This window comes from Anomaloglossus baeobatrachus, chromosome 9 (genome assembly GCF_048569485.1).
Source record: "Anomaloglossus baeobatrachus isolate aAnoBae1 chromosome 9, aAnoBae1.hap1, whole genome shotgun sequence".
Lineage (NCBI taxonomy): Eukaryota > Metazoa > Chordata > Amphibia > Anura > Aromobatidae > Anomaloglossus > Anomaloglossus baeobatrachus.
Genome location: NC_134361.1, coordinates 141731433 through 141755856, shown reverse-complemented (window position 1 = coordinate 141755856; position 24424 = coordinate 141731433).

Genomic DNA, 24424 nt, shown 5'->3' with positions numbered 1-24424 from the left:
GGCATTTTCTTGTATAAGCCAGGGAAGGAGTCTTGCGAGGATAATTTGCATATTCCCAGTGCCTTCTGGGATAAGTGAAGAGTCACCGCGAGCTCAAGGAGAACCGGGTTTTGGCCGTTACAGCCGGAAGGAAGACTTCTGAAAGCCGCGCGCCTGTCTTCTTCATTGTGAGCGTGAGTGAGCAAAGTGTGAGCAAAAGTAAGTGTGAGTAGAATTGTTTGTATTTAGTTGTTTAATTACTTAACATTTGTTTAGTGCTATCCCCATTAGAAAATTTGCTCCACTATTGCTAATGCGATCCAGTGTACATCTTGTCTCATGTATGCAGTCCTTGAAAAGCCGTTCGATGGTGCATACTGTTGTTCGAGATGTGCGCAAGTTGCACATTTGGAAGCCCAGATACTGGATCTAAATGAGCAGCTGGCAACTCTGAGATGCATTAGCAATATGGAAAGGAGTGTGCTGCTCACTGAGCAGCAGCTTGCTGGGTCAGATGTGGGGGAGGATCGTAGTAGGGAGCGGCAGGACGGTGAGGTAGGTAGCTGGGTGACAGTTAGAAAGGGGGGTAAAGGGAAAAGTGCTAGGAAGGCTAGTCCTGAACTGACACACCCCAATAGGTTTGCAAACTTGGCAGATGAGGGGGATGTCATTACAGGGGTAGCATTGCTGCAGCAAGGCATGACCTCTGAACGCCAGAGGAGTGTCTGCTCCAGTAAGGGGGGGAATAGGAGTGCAGGGCAGGCAAGACAGGTACTGGTAGTGGGGGACTCAATTATTAGGGGGACAGATAGGGCAATCTGTCACAAAGACAGGGATCGCCGAACAGTGTGTTGTCTTCCTGGCGCTCGAGTTCGGCACATCGCTGATCGGGTTGACAGATTACTGGGAGGGGCTGGGGAGGACCCAGCAGTCATATCCCAGTTGGTCGAGTTTACTGGGATATGGTTATACAGGTCTACCAGATCTGGTAACTTCTCTGGCCATTGATTTCTTTCTTCCAGAGGTAGAGTCTTGAGCATATCAATAACCACATGGTTCATCTTCTCGCACAATCCATTGGTTTGGGGGTGGTATGGTGTTGTTCTGATTTTCTTACAACCGTACATGTTACAGAACTCTCGGAACACTTCTGCCTCGAATGCAGGACCTTGATCGGTCAGTACCCGTTCCGGATAACCGTGAGGTCGACAAAAGTATGCTTGAAATGCTCTAGCTGCTGTTCTGGCTGTCTGGTCTTTCACCGGCACTACTACCAGGAAACGAGAGTAATGGTCCACAATGGTGAGGGCGTACACATAGCCTGACCGGCTTGGTGTTAACTTCACGTGGTCCAGGGCCACCAACTACAGGGGCTGCTTCGTGACAATTGGCTGTAGGGGAGACCTCTGGCTGGCATCATCCTTCCGCCTCAGGTTACATGGACCACAGTCTCGGCACCACTTCTCGACTGTCTTTCTCATGTGCACCCAGTAGAACCGATCGCGGAGTAGGGTCTCCAACTTCTTCCACCCGAAGTGTCCTGCTTTATCATGGTAAGCTGCTAGGACCATTGGAGCATCTCTCTGTGGGACCACTATCTGCCAGACGAGTTCATTCGTTCGCCAGTTGACATATCTTTTGCAGAGCTTGCCTTGGTAGGTGAACAGTCGTCCCCTCTCCTTCCACAGCTGCTGGGCTTCTTGTGGAGCGTCTGGACCGAGATGGGTCTCAGCTTGTGCTAGCTTTTCTTTGACCAATCGCACGGCCGGGTCACTGTTCTGTGTCTCTTCCCAATTATGGTGGAGTAATGGGTTGACCGAGACCTCGCACTGGCTCGAGCGCTTCTCTCCTACAGCATGCTCACACTGGGAAACACCTTGGTGATGGAAAGCCGGTAACTCTATCTCTTCGAGTTCATCCAGGTCTTCTCCAGACTCGGGTAAGTGAGGCATTCTGGACAGCGCATCAGCATTGTTATTCTTCTTGCCAGCCCGGTACTTGATGCTAAAGTCTAAGTTAGACAGCCGGGCCATCCGTCGCTGCTCCAACGCACGTAGCTTGGCTGTTGCCAGATGTGTCAATGGATTGTTGTCCGTGAAGATGGTTAACTTGGCCGACGCCAGATAGTGCTTGAAGCGTTCAGTCACTGCCCAAACAATAGCGAGGAACTCCAGCTTGAAGGAACTGTAGTTTTCTGGATTCCTTTCTGTGGGACGAAGCTTCCTGCTGGCGTAAGCTATCACCTTCTCTCTGCCTCCCTGCACCTGGGACAGAACTGCTCCCAGGCCCACGTTGCTGGCGTCTGTGTACAGTACAAACGGCTGGCTGTAGTCAGGGTAGGCCGGAATTTCTTCTCCCGTGAGAGCCCCTTTCAGCCGGACAAAAGACGTTTCTATTTGGCTGTTCCATTCAAATGGAGGGCTTTGCTTCTTAGCCTTCTTTGGCTGGCCCACCAGGAGATCTTGAAGAGGCGCTGCTATCTTGGTGAAACCATCAATGAACCTTCGGTAGTAGCCCACCAGCCCAAGGAACTGCCACACCTCCTTTACTGTGGTGGGTCTTGGCCAGTCCTTGATTACGGTGACTTTCTCCGGATCAGGTGCCACACCTTCTGCGCTGACCACATGACCCAGGTACTGTACCTTTGGCTTCAAGAGGTGACATTTGGATGGCTTTATCTTCAGGCCATACTCCGACAAGGACTCAAACACTTCTGCTAAGTGCCTCAGGTGGTCTTCGTAGGTCTTGGAGTAGACTATGATGTCATCCAGGTACAATAGCACGGTTTCAAAGTTGTGATGGCCCAAGCAGCACTCCATCAATCTCTGAAATGTCCCTGGGGCATTGCAGAGCCCGAACGGCATACAATTGAACTCGCAGAGACCCATTGGTGTCGTGAATGCAGTCTTCTCCTTGTCCGCCTCTGCCACGGGAACCTGCCAATACCCTCTGGTGAGATCCAGGGTGGAGAAATAATTAGCTGATTTTAAGTCTGTTAGTGACTCCTCTATTCTGGGTAGTGGATAAGCATCTTTATGTGTAATGCGGTTAATTTGTCTGTAATCTACGCACATTCTCATTATACCATCTTTTTTCTTTACGAGCACTAGTGGAGCTGCCCAGGGGCTACAACTATCTCTGATAACCCCAGCCTCCTTCATTTCCCGTAACATTTCTTTGGCACGCTGATACTGTGCTGGGGGTACAGGGCGGTATCTCTCTTTAATGGGATGATGATCACCCGTGGGGATTTGATGTTTAACCCCTTTTACCTGCCCAAAATCTAGGGGGTGCTTGCTGAAGACCCACTCGTACTCCTGTACCACCCGGTAAACCCCATGCTTTTGGTGTGAGGGGGTGGAGTCGGTGCCCACATGTAATTTTTGGCACCAGTCCTCCAGCTGTCCCTTGGAGCCATTGTCTTCCGCCTGGTCGGACGGGATCAAGGGTTCCACTGCTTTGATGGTATTATTACTGACAGTGTACAGTTTTGTTACAGTGGCGTACCGGGGCAATTTGGCTTCCTCCTCCCTACAATTCAGGACGCGGACGGGCACTCTTCCCTTGCGGACGTCTGCTACCCCTCTGGCTATCAGGACAACAAGCCTACTTTCTGAATACACAGGTTCCACCAGGGCCTGGTAATCTTGACCCTTGAGGCCTATTGCTGCCCGACACCATATCAACATTTCACTTTTTGGGGGGATTGCAATGGGGAGAGGGTCACTTACCCTTACACTGCCAATTTCTCCTCCGGCCAGCTCTACCTGCTGCCTCCTCATCAGGACTCTGATCTCCCTCTGTAGGGCATGCTGCTGCCCGGAGCTGGCACCTTCAGACGCCTGCTGCAACAAAATTATCACTTCGGTAAGACAATTTTCCATCCCATTTGTACCAATGGTTAGCAGTGGGTTAGATTCTTTGCGATCAATATCTACAATTATCATCCCCTGACTTGGCAATTCTACCCGCCCCACTTTAATGGTTACTTCCTTATACCCAATTTGAGGCAAGGGCTGACCATTACTGGCCACAATTGTTAAATCATCATCTGGGCCATGGTCAATGTCTGAATCAACCCAATATCTTTTGTACAGTTTATAAGGGATGGTTGTTACCTGGGACCCTGTATCCAGGAGGGCATTCAAAGGGATCCCATCCAGCACAATAGGAAGGACCGGTCGTCCTCCCACATACTTGCTGCGGCTGGGGGTTGAGCCGGGCTTCCTTACACCTGGGGGTTGGCTCCTGGCCCCAGGCTCGGCCCTTTTAAAGGACAGTGTCTTGCAATGTGGCCCACCTGGCTGCAGCGGCGGCAGATTGGTTGTCCAGTTGAATCATACCGGTCTGTGTCTTTTCCTCGGGTCGGCGGAATCCTCCTCTGTCGCATCCATGGGACGTCATCTGGGCTGGAGGCCAACTCGATTCTTGCAGGCGATGGGGTCACTTGTAGAGACTGCACGGTCTTGGCAAGGGCAGCTACAGTCTTGGTCAGCTCCTGGACCTGCTGTCTGAGCTCTGCAGCGGGATCCTTATCCAGGGACTGCGCTTCAGCCCCTGCAGCGGCTCGTGTTGTAGGCACCACCCCTGGGTACGTGATAGCAAGAGGCCGGAGGGGTACTGGATCATTCGGTGTAGATTCTCTCAGTACCTGGATGGCCTGGTCCTTAAACTTTGCAAAGTCCAGAGCAGGGTTCTGCAGGACCATGATACGCAGCTGGGTCCGGTGGGCGTCTGACAGGAGCCCTTCTATGAACTGCTCAGTTAGGAGCTTGTCTTCTTTACGTACACTCTCTGGGTCCACCTGTTTAATTGCTTTCAGGGCATCCTGCAAGTTTAAGGCATAGTCCCGTATGCTGTCTGTGGCCCGTTGTTTGCACCCAAAGAATCTCATCTTTATTTCTGCTGCTGTGCGGGTGTCAAAAGTACTCTTTAACTTGGCCAGTATCTGGGTTGCTGTCCCTTTATCTGTGTCAGGCCAGGACTTCACTTCACGCTGGGCCGCGCCGGCTAGCTGCCCCATTAATATGCCCACCTTCTGGCTCTCAGTCAGAGGATACACTCTAAACAAGCTGTGCAGCCTTTCTCTGAAGTCGTTCAGGGTATGTGACTCCCTGGAGTACTGCGGCAGCCATTCTGCTCCCGGGATGTACGGCATTGTGATCGGCATTACCGGCGCTACAGCGGGGGCTGGGGCGACGGCGACTGGGATTACATCGGCCAGTGCTGCTGCGTCTTGAGCTACCACAGCCACCTGCTCTCCCTCTGTGTCGGACATCTTCCTCCCCCTTAGTGAACCTTACCAGGCTCCGTTCACTTTTCAAAATCTCTTCCGGGTAGCGCGGGGTTAACGACCCTCCGCTCTGATGGCGCGCTCCCTTCGCGCTCTTTTTCAGGCAAGCCCCCCTTCTTCCTGCGCTCAGCGAGGCTAATGGCGGTGGCAGTTTTCAAACAGTAACACAGTCTTTTAAGCACAGTTTCTGCAGGCGCACAGAACCCGATGGGACAAAGTTGACTCGCCCACCCCAGGGCTATGGGACACCCGGTGCCGGGCCGGACTAGTCCGGGGGTCGTCAGTGGTGGCGGGGCCCGACTCCGTGGCCCTGGTGGGTGTCAGTTAAAATGGCTGGTGACTTGGGAGTAATTAAAGTTTTTATTTCATGACGCCACCTGTGGTTTGCGGCTATTAAGCCGCCACTGCTGTGTGAAGCCTCCGGGGTGATGATATGGCAGCAATGGTGGTACTGCTCCCCACAGGAGTCCTGATACTGGAGGGAGGCAGAGGCTGATACTGGGGGGAGGCTGGAGGGAGGCAGAGGGGGAGGCTGGAGGGAGGCAGAGGGGGAGACTGGGGGGAGGCTGGAGGGAGGCTGAGGCTGAGACTGGGGGGCAGCTGGAGGGAGGCTGACACTGGGGGGAAGGCTGGAGGGAGGCTGAGACTGGGGGGAGGCTGGAGGAAGGCTGAGACTGACGGGAGGCTGGAGGGAGGCTGAGGCTGAGGCTGAGATTGGGGGAAGGCTGGAGGGAGGCTAAGGCTGAGACTGGGGGGAGGCTGGAGGGAGGCTGAGGCTGAGACTGGGGCAGGCTGGGGGGAGGTTGAGGCGGAGACTGGAGCAGGCTGAGGCTGGGGGGAGGCAGAGGCTGAGACTGGGGGAGAGAGGCTGATGCTGAAGGAAGATAGATGCTGATGCTTGGGGATGCTGGGGGAGAGAGGCTGAGGCTGGGGGAGAGAGGCTGATGCTGAGGGAAGAGAGAGGCTGATGCTGGGGGAGAGAGGCTGATGCTGGAGGAGAGAGGCTGATGCTGGGGGAGAGAGGCTGATGTTGAGGGAGAGAGGCTGATGCTGGCGGAGGCTGGTGGGAGAGAGGCTGATGCTGGCGGAGGCTGGGGGGAGAGAGGCTGATGCTGGCAGATGCTCGGGGGGAGAGAGGCTGATGCTGGCGGAGGCTGGGGGGAAAGAGGCTGATGCTGGCGGAGGCTGGGGGGAGAGAGGCTGATGCTGGGGGAGGCTGGGGGGAGAGAGGCTGATGCTGGCGGAGGCTGGCTGGAGAGAGGCTGATGCTGGCGGAGGCTGGCTGGAGAGAGGCTGATGCTGGCGGAGGCTGGCTGGAGAGAGGCTGATGCTGGCGGAGGCTGGCTGGAGAGAGGCTGATGCTGGCGAAGGCTGGCTGGAGAGAGGCTGATGCTGGCAAAGGCTGGCTGGAGAGAGGCTGATGCTGGCGGAGGCTGGCTGGAGAGAGGCTGATGCTGGAGGAGGCTGGGTGGAGAGAGGCTGATGCTGGCGAAGGATGGGGGGAGAGAGGCTGATGCTGGCGGAGACTGGGGAGTGAGGCTGATGCTGGCAGAGACTGGGGAGTGAGGCTGATGCTGGGGAGGCTGGGGGGAGAGAGGCTGATGCTGAGGGAAGAGAGGCTGAGGCTGGTGGGAGAGAGGCTGATGCTGGGGGAGGCTGGTAGGAGAGAGGCGGATGCTGGGGGAGGCTGGTGGGAGAGAGGCTGATGCTGGTGGAGGCTGGCTGGAGAGAGGCTGGTGCTGGAGGAGGCTGGGTGGAGAGAGGCTGATGCTGGTGTAGGATGGGGGAGAGAGGCTGATGCTGGCAGAGACTGGGGAGTGAGGCTGATGCTGGCGGAGACTGGGGAGTGAGGCTGATGCTGGGGGAGGCTGGGGGGAGAGAGGCTGATGCTGGGGGGAGAGAGGCTGATGCTGGGGGAGAGAGGCTGATGCTGAGGGAAGAGAGGATGAGGCTGGTGGGAGAGAGGCTGATGCTGGGGGAGGCTGGTGGGAGAGAGGCTGATGCTGGGGGAGGCTGGTGGGAGAAAGGCTGATGCTGGCAGAGGCTGGCTGGAGAGAGGCTGGTGCTGGAGGAGGCTGGGTGGAGAGAGGCTGATGCTGGCGGATAATGGGGGGGAGAGAGGCTGATGCTGGCGGAGACTGGGGAGTGAGGCTGATGCTGGCGGAGGCTGAGGGGAGAGAGGCTGATGCTGGGGGAGAGAGGCTGATGCTGAGGGAAGAGAGGCTGAGGTTGGTGGGAGAGAGGCTGATGCTGGGGGAGGCTGGTGGGAGAGAGGCTGATGCTGGGGGAGAGGCTGCTGCTGGAGGCGGGGGGAGAGAGGCTGCTGCTGGGGGAGTGGGAGAGAGGGGCTAATGCTAGAGACAGGGGACAAGGGTTGAGGGATAGTGTAATGCAAAATCGATTGGTGGGGGGGAGTGTAAGGACTCAGAATGAGAGGGTGGCAGCATTGGGAGCTCATTATGGACAAGGGGCAGCATGTGTGGGCTCAGTATGGAGTGGAGCAATGTAGGGGAGTCAATATCAAGAGTGGAGTAGTGGGTATGGGGGGGTGTCTCAGCATAAGCGTGAGTGTGGTGGTCTTAGCAAGAGCGGGGCAACATGGAGGTGTAATTATGGAAAAGAGGAAGGCAGAATTAGGAGCTCATGGAGAGGGGCAGCGTGCATGGGACACTGAGGAGGGGGCAGCATGCATGGGACACTGAGGAGGGGGCAGCATGTATGGGACACTGTGAGGAGGGGGCAGCATGCATGGGACACTGTGAGGAGGGGGCAGCATGCATGGGACATGCAAAATACAGCCCAGGGTGTAGTTAGGAGAATGTCTCTGTGCAGTATGCAGGTATTGTCGCGGGCGGAGGAGGGGACGCTGCGCTCTCCCACTGCTCGGGTCCGGCTGCTGCTGCTGCTGCCGCTGCTCGGTGGTGGCTCGAGCGGTGGGCCGGATCCCGGGTACTCGAGCGGCGTTCCTCGCCCGTGAGTGAAAAGGGGATTTTGATGGTGGGGGTTTTGATTATTGTCCGTGATGCCACCCACGGTTGTGGTGATATTGGTGACACCACCGCTGCTCTGGACGGGGATCCCGGGAGCGGTGACAGGGAGCAGCTTTGTTGTTAGTTCTCCCCTCCTTGGGTAGGGGGTTGGTTGTCCCGGGGCCCGGTGATGGGGTAGGAGTGGATGGCAGGCGGGTTGCAGGGCCTGGTGAGGTGCAGGGTCGCGGGGGCAGCGCTGTGCCGCATGGCACGGTGGTACTCACTCAGCCAATGATGAGGACACAGTTCTCGGTAAAACAGACGGCTGGATGGACGGGTCCCACAGGCGGCTGTGGTGTTGTTTCTCCCGGCAGGTTGGTGGTGACTGCCTTTCCCTGCACCTATGTACGGTAGATGGTTCCAATGAGTTCCCACTGGTAACCCGCTCCCCAGCTTGGATATGGGCTGGAGGAGCCCCTTTTGCCCGCAGGCTCTGGCCCTGAGAAACGGTTGCCTTGGCGGTGGCGGTGTCTCCCTCTCTTGGTTGGACTGTTGCCTTCTGTCGGGACTTGGCTGTTGGGAAACCCAGGAGGTTCCCTTCACTAACGAATTCGGCTGTCCACGGTCCTTACGGTAGACTCCAATCAGCCACTCCTGCAGACGGTCACCACCGTCTGCCAACCTTGCTGTACCGCCCGGGCCACACACCCGGACGCCGTCAGTTAGTTGCTCCACTACCACTTCTCCTCCTTCCACTTTTACCTCCAAAACTAAACTGTTTACTTTTCCCGCCTCCAGGACTGTGAACTCCTCGGTGGGCGGGACCAACCGCCTGGCCCACCCCCTGGTGTGAACATCAGCCCCTGGAGGAAGGCAACAAGGGTTTTGTGTCTGACTTCGGTGTGCCTGCTAGGAATGTGGAGTGTGTGGGTGTTGTGCTCTGTGGCCCCTGGCTTGTCCAGGGCGCCACATTCCCCCTTAGTTAAATGCAGACCATCCGCGGGCTGCCCGTCCATCACCGGTTTTAATTTCACCAACTGAAAAAGAGAAAACGGTAACACATAACAATTATAATAACATGTTCCCACATCGGGAGGTGCTCTTACTTTAACGTTACTTAACGGTTACGGCTTCCGCGCTCTCCCACCCAAGCAACCTGGCCCTGATGCTGCCCCTAAGCAAACAGGCAGCACCCCTTGACCCCAGTCCAGCACAAGTTGCCCGAGCGGGTTCTGTCCTTTTCAGGGGACCCACGTTCATGGGGAACACCTGAAACCACCAGAGGATCGCCACCGATTCCGGTGGTAGCTGGGCGCCAGCCTGCTCCACTGTGGGCCCTTCCTCCAATCTGCCTCTCCGGAGGCGGTCACGGTAAAAGCCAGAACAACATTATTTACATGCCACTAGTTTGTGGTTGCCCTTCCAGTTTTCAGGCTTGTCCATAAGGAGTTCCTTATGCAAAAATGGTAAAGGGGGTCCCAACGGGGACCAGTTGCCGGAAACGACCGATTCAAATCAGCAGCAAATCAGATGACTTCATCGGTAGATTATTCACTTATCATTTATCTAACTTTCAAACGGTACTTTTAACACACACAATTTTTCCTTTTTAAAAAACAGTTTCCCTGTACCTAAGTGGCGGTCTACCTAGGTTGGGACGAGTGGACCTCCGGGGTCCAGTGTCAGTGGGGACAGGCAGTGGGGCAGAAGGAACAATCAGTCCCTCTTCCCTGCTATCGTGTGGGGCAGGCGGAGGCATAGGGGAGCTGGGTACAGGTTCATCCCTGGGTACTGGCTCATGGTCGACCACTTCCATCACTTCCTCATCCACGGGTTGTGGGAACAGTATCACTGGAAGAATCACTGCGCCATTCTATGTGGGCCAGTCCGCTGGGAAGTCACCCATCACGGTGTGGATTACCTCTTTTGCCTTCTCCGCCGGTTTAGGAACCGGTACTTCAGCCGCTGCCCTCAATGACGGTGGGCACCTCTTTAGATGGTCCCGGGAAACCGTGGCCAAAGTGCCCCCTTGGTCACGACTGATCTGGTAGGCCTTCCCATCTTCCCATCCTGTGGGTTGCATGACATATGGGGTTTGCTCCCATTGATCATCCAGCTTGTGGTCCTCCTCTTTCGCTTCAGCACTACATCTCCAGGCTGGAAAGGGCCAGCAGACGCCTCCTGGTTGAAGCGCTGCTCCTGTTGTTCCCGACTCCGACTCAAGTTCTTTTCAACATATCCCTGAATCTGTCGGTACTGCACCCTCCGCCGAGTGTCCCATTCAGCTGTCGAAGGGAGTGCTTCTGGGGCTTCCAATCCCATGTCCAGATCCACTGGTAGCCGGCCGGGGCGAGCCCTCATCAGGTATGCTGGGGTGCATTTCGTTGAACTGGAAGGGATATTGTTGTACATATCGACCAAGTCAGGTAGCTTCTCCGGCCACAGGTTCCGCTCTTCTAGCGGCAACGTCTTGCGGAGACCCAGGACCAGGTGTTTCATCTTTTCACACATGCTGTTGGTTTGGGCATGGTAAGGCGTGGTCCGGATCTTCTTGCAGCCGTACAACTGACAAAATTCATGGAACACCTCTGCTTCAAAGGCCGGGCCTTGGTCAGTAAGCACCTTCTCAGGGTATCCATGTGGTCGGCAGAAATAAGCCTGGAACGCTCTAGCGGCGGTACGGCCAGTTAGGTCTTTGACTGGGACAACCACCATGAACCTTGAATAGTGGTCTACAATGGTTAGAGCGTAGGTGTACCCACTTCGGCTGGGGGTGAGCTTTACATGGTCCAGGGCGACCAGCTCCAGCGGTTGATGTGTAACGATCGGGTGTAGGGGCGCCTTCTGACTGGCCTCGTCCTTCCTTCTCAGCATGCAAGGGCCACACTCTCGGCACCAGGCCTCTACAGATTCCCGCATTCCACTCCAATAGAACTGCTCTCTCAACAGCATTTCCAGTTTCTTCCATCCGAAGTGTCCAGCACCATCATGGTATGCTTGCAGGACGGTGGGCACGTTAGCCTGGGGAATCACCAACTGGCGGATTTTCTCATGAGTCTTCGGGTTAATTAGCTCACGGTACAACTTCCCCTGGTGTAGATACAGCCGGGTCCGTTCTCGCCACAGGCGTTGGGCTTCAGCAGGGGCGGCAGGGTCTATTCCAGCAGCGCCTTGTTCCACCAAGATCTTGACTAAGCGAACAGCAAGTGCCTGGTCCTGAGCTTCTTGCCACTCCTGGCTAGGCAGCGGGTCCAGGTTTACCCGTTGTTGATAGACATGGACCTTCTCAGTCGGTGGCTGATGAAATGCGGGCAGCTCAATCTCTTCGAGGTCGTCATCCTCAGGCCCTTCTTCCAACAAATGGGGCATCTGAGAGAGTGCATCGGCATTAACATTGGCACGGCCGGCCCTGTACTTGATGGTGAAATCGTAGTTGGCTAGCCTAGCCACCCACCGCTGTTCCAACGCGCCCTTCTTGGCGGTGTCCAGGTGGGTCAGCGGGTTATTATCCGTGAAAGCGGTGAACTTAGCCGCTGCCAGGTAATGGCGGAACCGCTCGGTGATAGCCCACACCAGTGCCAGGAGTTCAAGCTTGAAAGAGCTGTAGTTCTCGGTGTTCCTCTCAGTCGGTCGAAGCCTTTGGCTAGCATAAGCAATCACTTTTTCTTTTCCGTCTTGGACCTGGGATAGGACTGCCCCTAAGCCTATATTGCTGGCATCGGTGTAAAGGATGAAGGGGTGGTTGTAATCAGGGTATGCTAGGATTTCTTCTCCGGTCAGGGCCGCTCTCAGCTGACGGAAGGATTCCTCATGCCTTTCTTCCCACACCAATGGGGCTCCTAGGGATCTACCACCTTTGGTCTGTCCCACGAGGAGGTCTTGCATGGGGGCAGCCATTTTCGTGTACCCCTTGATGAAGCGACGGTAATACCCCACCAGGCCCAGAAACTGCCTCACCTCCTTCACCAAGGTCGGCCTCGGCCAGTCCTGAATGGCGGTGATTTTGTCAGGGTCAGGGGCGACACCCTCTGCACCGACCACATGCCCTAGGTACTGCACTTTGGGTTTCAGCAGATGACACTTTGAGGGCTTCAACTTCATCCCATATTTGGCAAGGGACGTGAACACCTCGGCTAGGTGCTCCAGGTGGCCTTCATATGTCTGGGTGTACACAATCACATCATCCAGGTACAGCAGGACGGTCTCAAAGTTTAGATGCCCAAGACAGCATTCCATCAGCCGTTGGAAGATTACAGGGGCATTGCACAGCCCGAACGGCATGCTATTAAACTCACAGAGTCCCATGGGGGTAGCAAATGCAGTCTTCTCTCGATCCTCTGGTGCCACAGCCACCTGCCAGTACCCACTGGTGAGGTCAAGGGTGGAAAAGTAATTAGCGGTTCTCAGCGCAGCCAGAGATTCCTCAATGCGGGGCAGAGGGTAAGCGTCCTTATGTGTTATCTGGTTAATTTTTCGGTAATCCACACACATCCGCATGGTGCCATCCTTCTTCTTAACCAGGACCAACGGGGCGGCCCAGGGACTACAGCTGTCCCTAATAACCCCTGCCTCCTTCATGTTCCTCAACATGTCCTTGGCACATTGGTAGTGTGCAGGGGGAATAGGCCTGTACCTCTCTTTGATGGGGGGATGCTCACCGGTGGGGATATGGTGTTGGACCCCTTTAATCTGCCCAAAGTCTATGGGATGTTTGCTAAAAACCCGCTCATACTCCCGTACTACCCGGTATACCCCTTCTTTGTGATGTGTAGGGGTATCGCCAGTGCCTACGTGTAGCTGTCGGCACCACTCGTCTAACTCCCCTTGGGATGGGTGAGTGCTGGCAGTAGGTGGTGAGGTTGTGGGAATGGCCTCGTGGATAGTGTGGGGATCCAAGGTGAACAACTTGGCAAGGGTAGCGTACCGGGGAAGCCTGACTTCTTCCTCCCCGCAGTTCAGCACCCTCACGGGCACTCTCCCCTTCTTTACATCTACCACCCCTCGGGTGGCCATTACTGTGGGCCAGTATTCAGAGGGCATGGGCTCTATCATGGCGGGGTAGTCACGCCCCTGGGGCCCTACCGCTGCCCTACACCAAATCATCATCTCGCTCCTGGGAGGCACAATCAAAGGGGCAACATCCATCACTCTCACCCCACCAATCTCTCCTCCTGTCGAGTTCACATGTTGGCGGTACATCAAGGCTCGGATCTCACGCTGCACAGCTCTCTGTCGGCTCCCCGCCGCCGTGGCGGCCAGCTGCTGCAGTAGGGTCAGCACATCACTCATACAGTGCTCCATCACGTTGGTCCCTATGTTGGTCCCTTGGGTTATGATCACTGGGTTCATTCATTATCACAATCATACCCTGGTGTTGCAGCTCAGCTCGCCCCACAGTCATGGCCACTTGTTTGTATCCCACTTGGGTCAATGGGAGTCCATCGGCAGCAATCAGTGTTATACTGGCATCTGGGGGAGCCAGCTCGTCTTTTCCCCAATACCGTTGATACAGTGTGTATGGTATTGTGGTTACCTGTGATCCAGTGTCCAGGAGAGCCATCACCGGTATGCCGTCCACAGCCACGGGGATGATGGTCCGGGCCCCGATGTACCGGTCCCGCCAGTCTGGGGGGCCATGGGGTTCTACTCCTGAGGATTGGCCCATGGCCCCAGGGGTTGCTCGTTTAACGGACACCGTCGGAAGTAGTGGCCGGGTTTGCTGCACCTGTAACAGATTGGGGGTCCATTCTGTGAGTCATTGACCCTTCTCCGCTGCATCTAGGGGACATCCTCAGGGCTGTGGGCGAGCTGCATTTCACCGGGGCCTAGGATCTGGTCGGAGGCTGGAGTGCGGCGAGGATCTTAGCGAGGTCCCCATCCATGCGGCGAACTTGAGCAGCGAGCTCTTCCATCGTTCCACTTGGGCCTGCAGGCACTGGAGGTGCTGATGGGGTAGGGGTCACCACGACGGGAGCAGTCTCAACCGGCCACGGGGCTGGCTCAGGAGCTTCAAATGTGGGGGGTTGCAGAGCTTTGATGGCCCGTTCCTTTAATACGGCAAAGTCCACATCAGGGTGTTCTAGGGCCCACAGCCGAAGCTGTTTGCGGTCCTCGGAGGACCTCATCCCCTGCACAAACTGCTCACTTAACATTTTGTTACTGTCCACACTGTTGATGGTGTCCACCCGCTTCAGTGTGCGGAGTGCGGTTTGCAGGCGCAGGACATAGTCCCGAATGCTGTCTGCGGGCCGTTGCCGGCATAGATAGAACTGCATCCGCAACTCAGCCTCGGTACGGGTCTCAAATGCAGTCTGCAGCTTTTCAAATATGGTGGCTACAGAGGACCGGTCCCCCTCGGCCCAGGTCTCCGCCTCTTGCTCAGCCGCGCCGGTTAGCTGCCCCAGCACTAGTGCTGCACGCTGCTAATCAGTCAGGGGGTACAGTTCTAGTAGTGGACTAAGCTTCTTCCGGAAAACCTGCAAGGCATCAGGTTTCCCATCGTACTGCGGTAGCCAGGCAGCTCCGGGCACATAGGGCAAAGAGAACGGCATCACCTGAGCGAGAGCTAGGGCCGCGGCGCCCCCCGCCAGCGCGGCCGGGACCTGGGCAGGCCCATTCCCATCTACGGGTGCTCCCGCGGCTGCGTCCGCCGCTCTTCCAGCGGCTCCGTCGGGCGCAGACATCTTGTTTCCGTCCCCCTTAGTCTCTTTCCGGCTCCTCCTCTACTGGGGCGGGGTTTTGGCCTTCGCGCCTCTACTACTCGAGGAGACGCTCGAGCAGGAATTCTTCGCGCCCAAGATGGTGGGTTTTCAAATTTTCCGGCCGGACACCTTCGGCGGTCACACAAGGCGCACTTCCACCAGTCGGTAGAACAGTAGGATCCTGTTCGTGACGCTAAGTTGTCGCGGGCGGAGGAGGGGACGCTGTGCTCTCCCACTGCTCGGGTCCGGCTGCTGCTGCTGCTGCTCGGTGGTGGCTCGAGCGGTGGGCCGGATCCCGGGGAATCGAGCGGCGTTCCTCACCCGTGAGTGAAAAGGGGATTTTGATGGTGGTGGTTTTAATTATTGTCCGTGACGCCACCCACGGTTGTGGTGATATTGGTGACACCACCGCTGCTCTGGACGGGGATCCCGGGAGCTGTGACAGGGAGCAGCTTTGTTGTTAGTTCTCCCCTCCGTGGGTAGGGGGTTGGTTGTCCCGGGTCCCGGTGATGGGGTAGGAGTGGATGGCAGGTGGGTTGCAGGGCCTGGTGAGGTGCAGGGTCGCGGGGGCAGCGCTGTGCCGCACAGCATGGTGGTACTCACTCAGCCAATGATGAGGACACAGTTCTCTGTAAAACAGACGGCTGGATGGACGGGTCCCACAGGCGGCTGCTGTGTTGTTTCTCCCGGCAGGTTGGTGGTGACTGCCTTTCCCTGCACCTATGTACGGTAGATGGTTCCAATGGGTTCCCACCGGTAACCCGCTCCCCAGCTTGGATATGGGCTGGAGGAGCCCCTTTTGCCCGCAGGGTCTGGCCCTGAGAAACGGTTGCCTTGGCGGTGGCGGTGTCTCCCTCTCTTGGTTGGACTGTTGCCTTCTGTCGGGACTTGGCTGTTAGGAAACCCAGGAGGTTCCCTTCACTAACGAATTCGGCAAATTCACGGCGAATCCTAGCCTTGCCGTGGTCCGTAAGCCCCTGCTAGATGGTGCTGGCTTCTCTTTGCGTACTGGTCCGGTACCGCCGGGCCACTGCCCGTCCACGGTCCTTACGGTAGACTCCAATCAACCACTCCTGCAGACGGTCACCACCGTCTGCCAACCTTGCTGTACCGCCCGGGCCACACACCCGGACGCCGTCAGTTAGTTGCTCCACTACCACTTCTCCTCCTTCCACTTTCACCTCCAAAACTAAACTGTTTACTCTTCCCGCCTCCAGGACTGTGAACTCCTCGGTGGGCGGGACCAACCACCTGGCCCACCCCCTGGTGTGAACATCAGCCCCTGGAGGAAGGCAACAAGGGTTTTGTGTCTGACTTCGGTGTGCCTGCTGGGAGTGTGGTGTGTGTTGGTGTTGTGCTCTGTGGCCCCTGGCTTGTCCAGGGCGCCACAGTATCTTTTAGATTGCACAGACATTGAGGGGGGAGCTCCATGTATGGACTTTAACGCCATGGCAATTTTTACATGCATGAAGACTCAGTTAAGTGGGCACCATAGAGAGAAGTGACCATTTTAACAAACAATGTCTTGCAAAGTATTTCAATCTTCAATAGAAAAAAAAATATAGGGCTATAAAAAATAAGAGAAATACTTGACAGAAACTTTGAAGTCTAAATAAAATCTCTACAAAGAATTTGCGTTTGAACTGTTCAACAAAGACAATAAATTATTTGCTCATTTTATTGTGTGGGTTGCTAAGGCTAAAATAATGTCAAAAATGTGGACAGGTCAGGTTGTAAATAAACAATATGGCTATGTGTGCACAGTGTGTTTTTCGCGGCATTTTTGCACGTTTTTCGGGTGCATTTTTGGGCTCAGAACTGCATGATTTTGCTTCCCCAGCAAAGTCTATGAGTTTTCATTTTTGCTGTCCACACACAACTTTTTTTTTAAGCTGCGTTTTTGAGCTTAAAAAAAAAATAGACATGTCAATTCTTTCCTGCGTTTTTCTGCATTTTCCCCCCATGCAATGCATTGGAAAAACGCAGAAAAATGCAGAGATCAAAAACACAGCAAAACGCAGCCTAAAACTCACAAAAACACGGTAAAAATGCATGCGTTTTTACCAGTGCGTCTTTTTGCGCATTTTTGCCGCAGGTGCGTTTTTGTGCGTTTTAGCAGCCTAAGGGCTTATGCACAAATCACTGCAGCGATTAGACATCACATGTGCGCTTCAAAACGCTGCAGAAACACTGCATAATGAATGCAGTATTTTTGTTAAAAAAAAGCCGATTTCATGCGCTCGAGATGCTGCCCCCACCATGGAGTGGTAACTGCATCCAGAATGCACAAATAATTGACATGCTGCTTTTATGAACGCACGGATTTGGGTCAAAATTTTAGCACCCAAATCGCTGTGTTCATAAAAGCAACGTGCACACTTCTCATGCACAATTTACATAGATTGTGCAGGGGATGCAGGATGCATGCATTTACACTGCAGTGCAATACGCAGTGTAAATGAATGAAAGTACGCAATGTGCACACGAGCTCTAAGGGCTCATGCGCACGTGCCTGCTGATTATTCTGCAGCGATTTGACAGCACATGTGCGCTTCAAATTGCTGAAGAAACACTGCATAATGGATCCAGTTTTTTTGTTAAAAAAGCCGATTTGATTCGCTATGGCTGCTGCTCCCACCATAGACAGAGTGGGAGCTGCATCCAGAATGCACAAATTAATTGACATTATTTTATTTTATGAACGCTCGGATTTGGGTCAATATTTTAGCACCCAAATCACTGTGTTCATAAAAGCAACGTGCGCACGTATCATGCACAATCTTCATAGATTGTGCAGGGGACGCAGGATGCATGCATTTATGCTGCAGTGCAATACGCAGCGTAAATGCATGCAATTGTGCAACGTGCGCATGAGCCCAAAAACGCACAAAAATGCAGCGTCAAAAAAAATGCAGCATGCGCACATAGCCTATTGGTGTATTTTTTTTAAGAGCACTCACTTTAGTGCTATATAGGCTCTTTTTACATTAGTGTCATGTTTGGATGCATGAACTGCTGAACTTCCTGTCTAAGGCACATGTGCATGTTGTGGCATGGTTAGAAATTAAGATAGCCTAGCTGCATATATGGGCATGCAAAGCTTAAAGAAGTTGTCCAGTTTAAATCCACAAGTCTGCAGACAAATGTGACTACTGACTAGAGTTGAGCGCGGTTCGCGGTTCGAGGTTCTCCAGTTCTAGGCTCGAGTGATTTTGGGGCCTGTTCTAGATCGAACTAGAACTCGAGCTTTTTGCAAAAGCTCGATAGTTCTAGAAACGTTCGAGAACGGTTCTAGCAGGAAAAAAACAGCTAATTCCTAGCTGGCTTTCCGCTGTAATAGTGTAAGTCACTCTGTGACTCACACTATTATGACATTTCAGTGTATAGTGTGCGGGAACAGCGCCTTCAGATCACTGCTGTTTGTATAATGGCGATCGCCATTTTTTTTTTTTCCTTGTCTTCCTTCCCTAAGCGCGCGCGTCTTGTGGGGCGGGCCAGCATGTCAGCCAATCCCAGACACACACACAGCTAAGTGGATTTTTAGCCAGAGAAGCAACGGCATGTGTGATAGGATGTCCATGTCACATGTCCCTGCATTATAAAACCGGACATTTTCCTCCAGGACGCCATTATCTCTTCTGAGTCTTTGGTGTCAGACATCACTGTCGCAGCTCCGTCCTTTGTCCTATCGCTGATACAGCTGTATGCGCTCCATACACAGCGCTGGACAGCTTAGGGAGAGCACTTTCTATCAGTCCTTTTAAGGGCTCAAACCGGCAGGGTCAGAGCCATAGGTGACAGGTCCTGAAAACAGCGACAGCGTCTGTGTAGCCAAGGTCAGGGATTTCCTCCCTGCATTTCCCTATTAGGAGGGAATAGAAAGGCAGGCTTCCTTTCCTCTACCCAGAGCCCCACAATCCTGGCACTGTACCCTCCTGTCCTCTGCACACTCCAACTCATTATAACTAAGCCATTATACTAGCAAACACTCAGTGTACCTAGTGGCATCCTAAACGTGGCTATTGGACATTTGTCTAGTCCCACTAGTGCAAAGACATTTGCAGCACCTCTGCCTGCATTGCACACTCCAACGCATTATAACTAAGCCATTATACTAGCAAACACTCAGTGTACCTAGTGGCATCCTAAACGTGGCTATTGTACTTTTGTCTAGTCACACTAGTGCAAAGACATTTGCAGCACCTCTGCCTGCATTGCACACTACAACTCATTATAACTAAGCCATTATACTAGCAAACACTCAGTGTACCTAGTGGCATCCTAAACGTGGCTATTGGACATTTGTCTAGTCACACTAGTGCAAAGACATTTGCAGCACCTCTGCCTGCATTGCACACTCCAACTCATTATAACTAAGCCATTATACTAGCAAACACTCAGTGTACCTAGTGGCATCCTAAACGTGGCTATTGGACATTTGTCTAGTCACACTAGTGCAAAGACATTTGCAGCACCTCTGCCTGCATTGCACACTCCAACTCATTATAACTAAGCCATTATACTAGCAAACACTCAGTGTACCTAGTGGCATCCTAAACGTGGCTATTGGACATTTGTCTAGTCACACTAGTGCAAAGACATTTGCAGCACCTCTGCCTGCATTGCACACTCCAACTCATTATAACTAAGACATTATACTAGCAAACACTCAGTGTACCTAGTGGCATCCTAAACGTGGCAATTGGACTTTCCTATAGTCCCACTAGTGCAAAGACATTTGCAGCACCTCTGCCTGCATTGCACACTCCAACTCATTATAACTAAGCCATTATACTAGCAAACACTCAGTGTACCTAGTGGCATCCTAAACGTGGCTATTGGACATTTGTCTAGTCCCACTAGTGCAAAGACATTTGCAGCACCTCTGCCTGCATTGCAAACTCCAACTCATTATAACTAAGCCATTATACTAGCAAACACTCAGTGTACCTAGTGGCATCCTAAACGTGGCTATTGGACTTTGCTATAGTCCCACTAGTGCAAAGACATTTGCAGCACCTCTGCCTGCATTGCACACTCCAACTCATTATAACTAAGCCATTATACTAGCAAACACTCAGTGTACCTAGTGGCATCCTAAACGTGGCTATTGGACATTTGTCTAGTCCCACTAGTGCAAAGACATTTGCAGCACCTCTGCCTGCATTGCACACTCCAACTCATTATAACTAAGCCATTATACTAGCAAACACTCAGTGTACCTAGTGGCATCCTAAACGTGGCTATTGTACTTTTGTCTAGTCACACTAGTGCAAAGACATTTGCAGCACCTCTGCCTGCATTGCACACTACAACTCATTATAACTAAGCCATTATACTAGCAAACACTCAGTGTACCTAGTGGCATCCTAAACGTGGCTATTGGACATTTGTCTAGTCACACTAGTGCAAAGACATTTGCAGCACCTCTGCCTGCATTGCACACTCCAAACTCTTATAACTAAGCCATTATACTAGCAAACACTCAGTGTACCTCGTGGCATCCTAAACGTGGCTATTGGACATTTGTCTAGTCACACTAGTGCAAAGATATTTGCAGCACCTCTGCCTGCATTGCACACTCCAACTCATTATAACTAAGCCATTATACTAGCAAACACTCAGTGTACCTAGTGGCATCCTAAACGTGGCTATTGGACATTTGTCTAGTCACACTAGTGCAAAGACATTTGCAGCACCTCTGCCTGCATTGCACACTCCAACTCATTATAACTAAGACATTATACTAGCAAACACTCAGTGTACCTAGTGGCATCCTAAACGTGGCAATTGGACTTTGCTATAGTCCCACTAGTGCAAAGACATTTGCAGCACCTCTGCCTGCATTGCACACTCCAACTCATTATAACTAAGCCATTATACTAGCAAACACTCAGTGTACCTAGTGGCATCCTAAACGTGGCTATTGGACATTTGTCTAGTCCCACTAGTGCAAAGACATTTGCAGCACGTCTGCCTGCATTGCACACTCCAACTCATTATAACTAAGCCATTATACTAGCAAACACTCAGTGTACCTAGTGGCATCCTAAACATGGCTATTGGACTTTGCTATAGTCCCACTAGTGCAAAGACATTTGCAGCACCTCTGCCTGCATTGCACACTCCAACTCATTATAACTAAGCCATTATACTAGCAAACACTCAGTGTACCTAGTGGCATCCTAAACGTGGCAATTGGACTTTGCTATAGTCCCACTAGTGCAAAGACATTTGCAGCACCTCTGCCTGCATTGCACACTCCAACTCATTATAACTAAGCCATTATACTAGCAAACACTCAGTGTACCTAGTGGCATCCTAAACGTGGCAATTGGACTTTGCTATAGTCCCACTAGTGCAAAGACATTTGCAGCACCTCTGCCTGCATTGCACACTACAACTCATTATAACTAAGCCATTATACTAGCAAACACTCAGTGTACCTAGTGGTATCCTAAACGTGGCTATTGGACATTTGTCTAGTCCCACTAGTGCAAAGACATTTGCAGCACCTCTGCCTGCATTGCACACTCCAACTCATTATAACTAAGCCATTATACTAGCAAACACTCAGTGTACCTAGTGGCATCCTAAACGTGGCTATTGGACTTTGCTATAGTCCCACTAGTGCAAAGACATTTGCAGCACCTCTGCCTGCATTGCACACTCCAACTCATTATAACTAAGCCATTATACTAGCAAACACTCAGTGTACCTAGTGGCATCCTAAACGTGGCAATTGGACTTTGCTATAGTCCCACTAGTGCAAAGACATTTGCAGCACCTCTTCCTGCATTGCACACTCCAACTCATTATAACTAAGCCATTATACTAGCAAACACTCAGTGTACCTAGTGGCATCCTAAACGTGGCTATTGGACATTTGTCTAGTCACACTAGTGCAAAGACATTTGCAGCACCTCTGCCTGCATTGCACACTCCAACTCATTATAACTAAGCCATTATACTAGCAAACACTCAGTGTACCTAGTGGCATCCTAAACGTGGCAATTGGACTTTGCTATAGTCCCACTAGTGCAAAGACATTTGCAGCACCTCTGCCTGCATTGCACACTCCAACTCATTATAACTAAGCCATTATACTAGCAAACACTCAGTGTACCTAGTGGCATCCTAAACGTGGCTATTGGACATTTGTCTAGTTACACTAGTGCAAAGACATTTGCAGCACCTCTGCCTGCATTGCACACTCCAACTCATTATAACTAAGCCATTATACTAGCAAACACTCAGTGTACCTAGTGGCATCCTAAACGTGGCAATTGGACTTTGCTATAGTCCCACTAGTGCAAAGACATTTGCAGCACCTCTGCCTGCATTGCACACTCCAACTCATTATAACTAAGCCATTATACTAGTAAACACTCAGTGTACCTAGTGGCATCCTAAACGTGGCTATTGGACATTTGTCTAGTCACACTAGTGCAAAGACATTTGCAGCACCTCTGCCTGCATTGCACACTCCAACTCATTATAACTAAGCCATTATACTAGCAAACACTCAGTGTACCTAGTGGCATCCTAAACGTGGCAATTGGACTTTGCTATAGTCCCACTAGTGCAAAGACATTTGCAGCACCTCTGCCTGCATTGCACACTCCAACTCATTATAACTAAGCCATTATACTAGCAAACACTCAGTGTACCTAGTGGCATCCTAAACGTGGCTATTGGACATTTGTCTAGTCCCACTAGTGCAAAGACATTTGCAGCACCTCTGCCTGCATTGCACACTCCAACTCATTATAACTAAGCCATTATACTAGCAAACACTCAGTGTACCTAGTGGCATCCTAAACGTGGCTATTGGACTTTGCTATAGTCCCACTAGTGCAAAGACATTTGCAGCACCTCTGCCTGCATTGCACACTCCAACTCATTATAACTAAGCCATTATACTAGCAAACACTCAGTGTACCTAGTGGCATCCTAAACGTGGCAATTGGACTTTGCTATAGTCCCACTAGTGCAAAGACATTTGCAGCACCTCTGCCTGCATTGCACACTCCAACTCATTATAACTAAGCCATTATACTAGCAAACACTCAGTGTACCTAGTGGCATCCTAAACGTGGCTATTGGACATTTGTCTAGTCCCACTAGTGCAAAGACATTTGCAACACCTCTGCCTGCATTGCACACTCCAACTCATTATAACTAAGCCATTATACTAGCAAACACTCAGTGTACCTAGTGGCATCCTAAACGTGGCTATTGGACTTTGCTATAGTCCCACTAGTGCAAAGACATTTGCAGCACCTCTGCCTGCATTGCACACTCCAACTCATTATAACTAAGCCATTATACTAGCAAACACTCAGTGTACCTAGTGGCATCCTAAACGTGGCAATTGGACTTTGCTATAGTCCCACTAGTGCAAAGACATTTGCAGCACCTCTGCCTGCATTGCACACTCCAACTCATTATAACTAAGCCATTATACTAGCAAACACTCAGTGTACCTAGTGGCATCCTAAACGTGGCAATTGGACTTTGCTATAGTCCCACTAGTGCAAAGACATTTGCAGCACCTCTGCCTGCATTGCACACTCCAACTCATTATAACTAAGCCATTATACTAGCAAACACTCAGTGTACCTAGTGGCATCCTAAACGTGGCTATTGGACATTTGTCTAGTCCCACTAGTGCAAAGACATTTGCAGCACCTCTGCTTGCATTGCACACTCCAACTCATTATAACTAAGCCATTATACTAGCAAACACTCAGTGTACCTAGTGGCATCCTAAACGTGGCTATTGGACTTTGCTATAGTCCCACTAGTGCAAAGACATTTGCAGCACCTCTGCCTGCATTGCACACTCCAACTCATTATAACTAAGCCATTATACTAGCAAACACTCAGTGTACCTAGTGGCATCCTAAACGTGGCTATTGGACATTTGTCTAGTCACACTAGTGCAAAGACATTTGCAGCACCTCTGCCTGCATTGCACACTCCAACTCATTATAACTAAGCCATTATACTAGCAAACACTCAGTGTACCTAGTGGCATCCTAAACGTGGCAATTGGACTTTGCTATAGTCCCACTAGTGCAAAGACATTTGCAGCACCTCTGCCTGCATTGCACACTCCAACTCATTATAACTAAGCCAATATACTAGCAAACACTCAGTGTACCTAGTGGCATCCTAAACGTGGCTATTGGACATTTGTCTAGTTACACTAGTGCAAAGACATTTGCAGCACCTCTGCCTGCATTGCACACTCCAACTCATTATAACTAAGCCATTATACTAGCAAACACTCAGTGTACCTAGTGGCATCCTAAACGTGGCAATTGGACTTTGCTATAGTCCCACTAGTGCAAAGACATTTGCAGCACCTTTGCCTGCATTGCACACTCCAACTCATTATAACTAAGCCATTATACTAGCAAACACTCAGTGTACCTAGTGGCATCCTAAACGTGGCTATTGGACATTTGTCTAGTCAC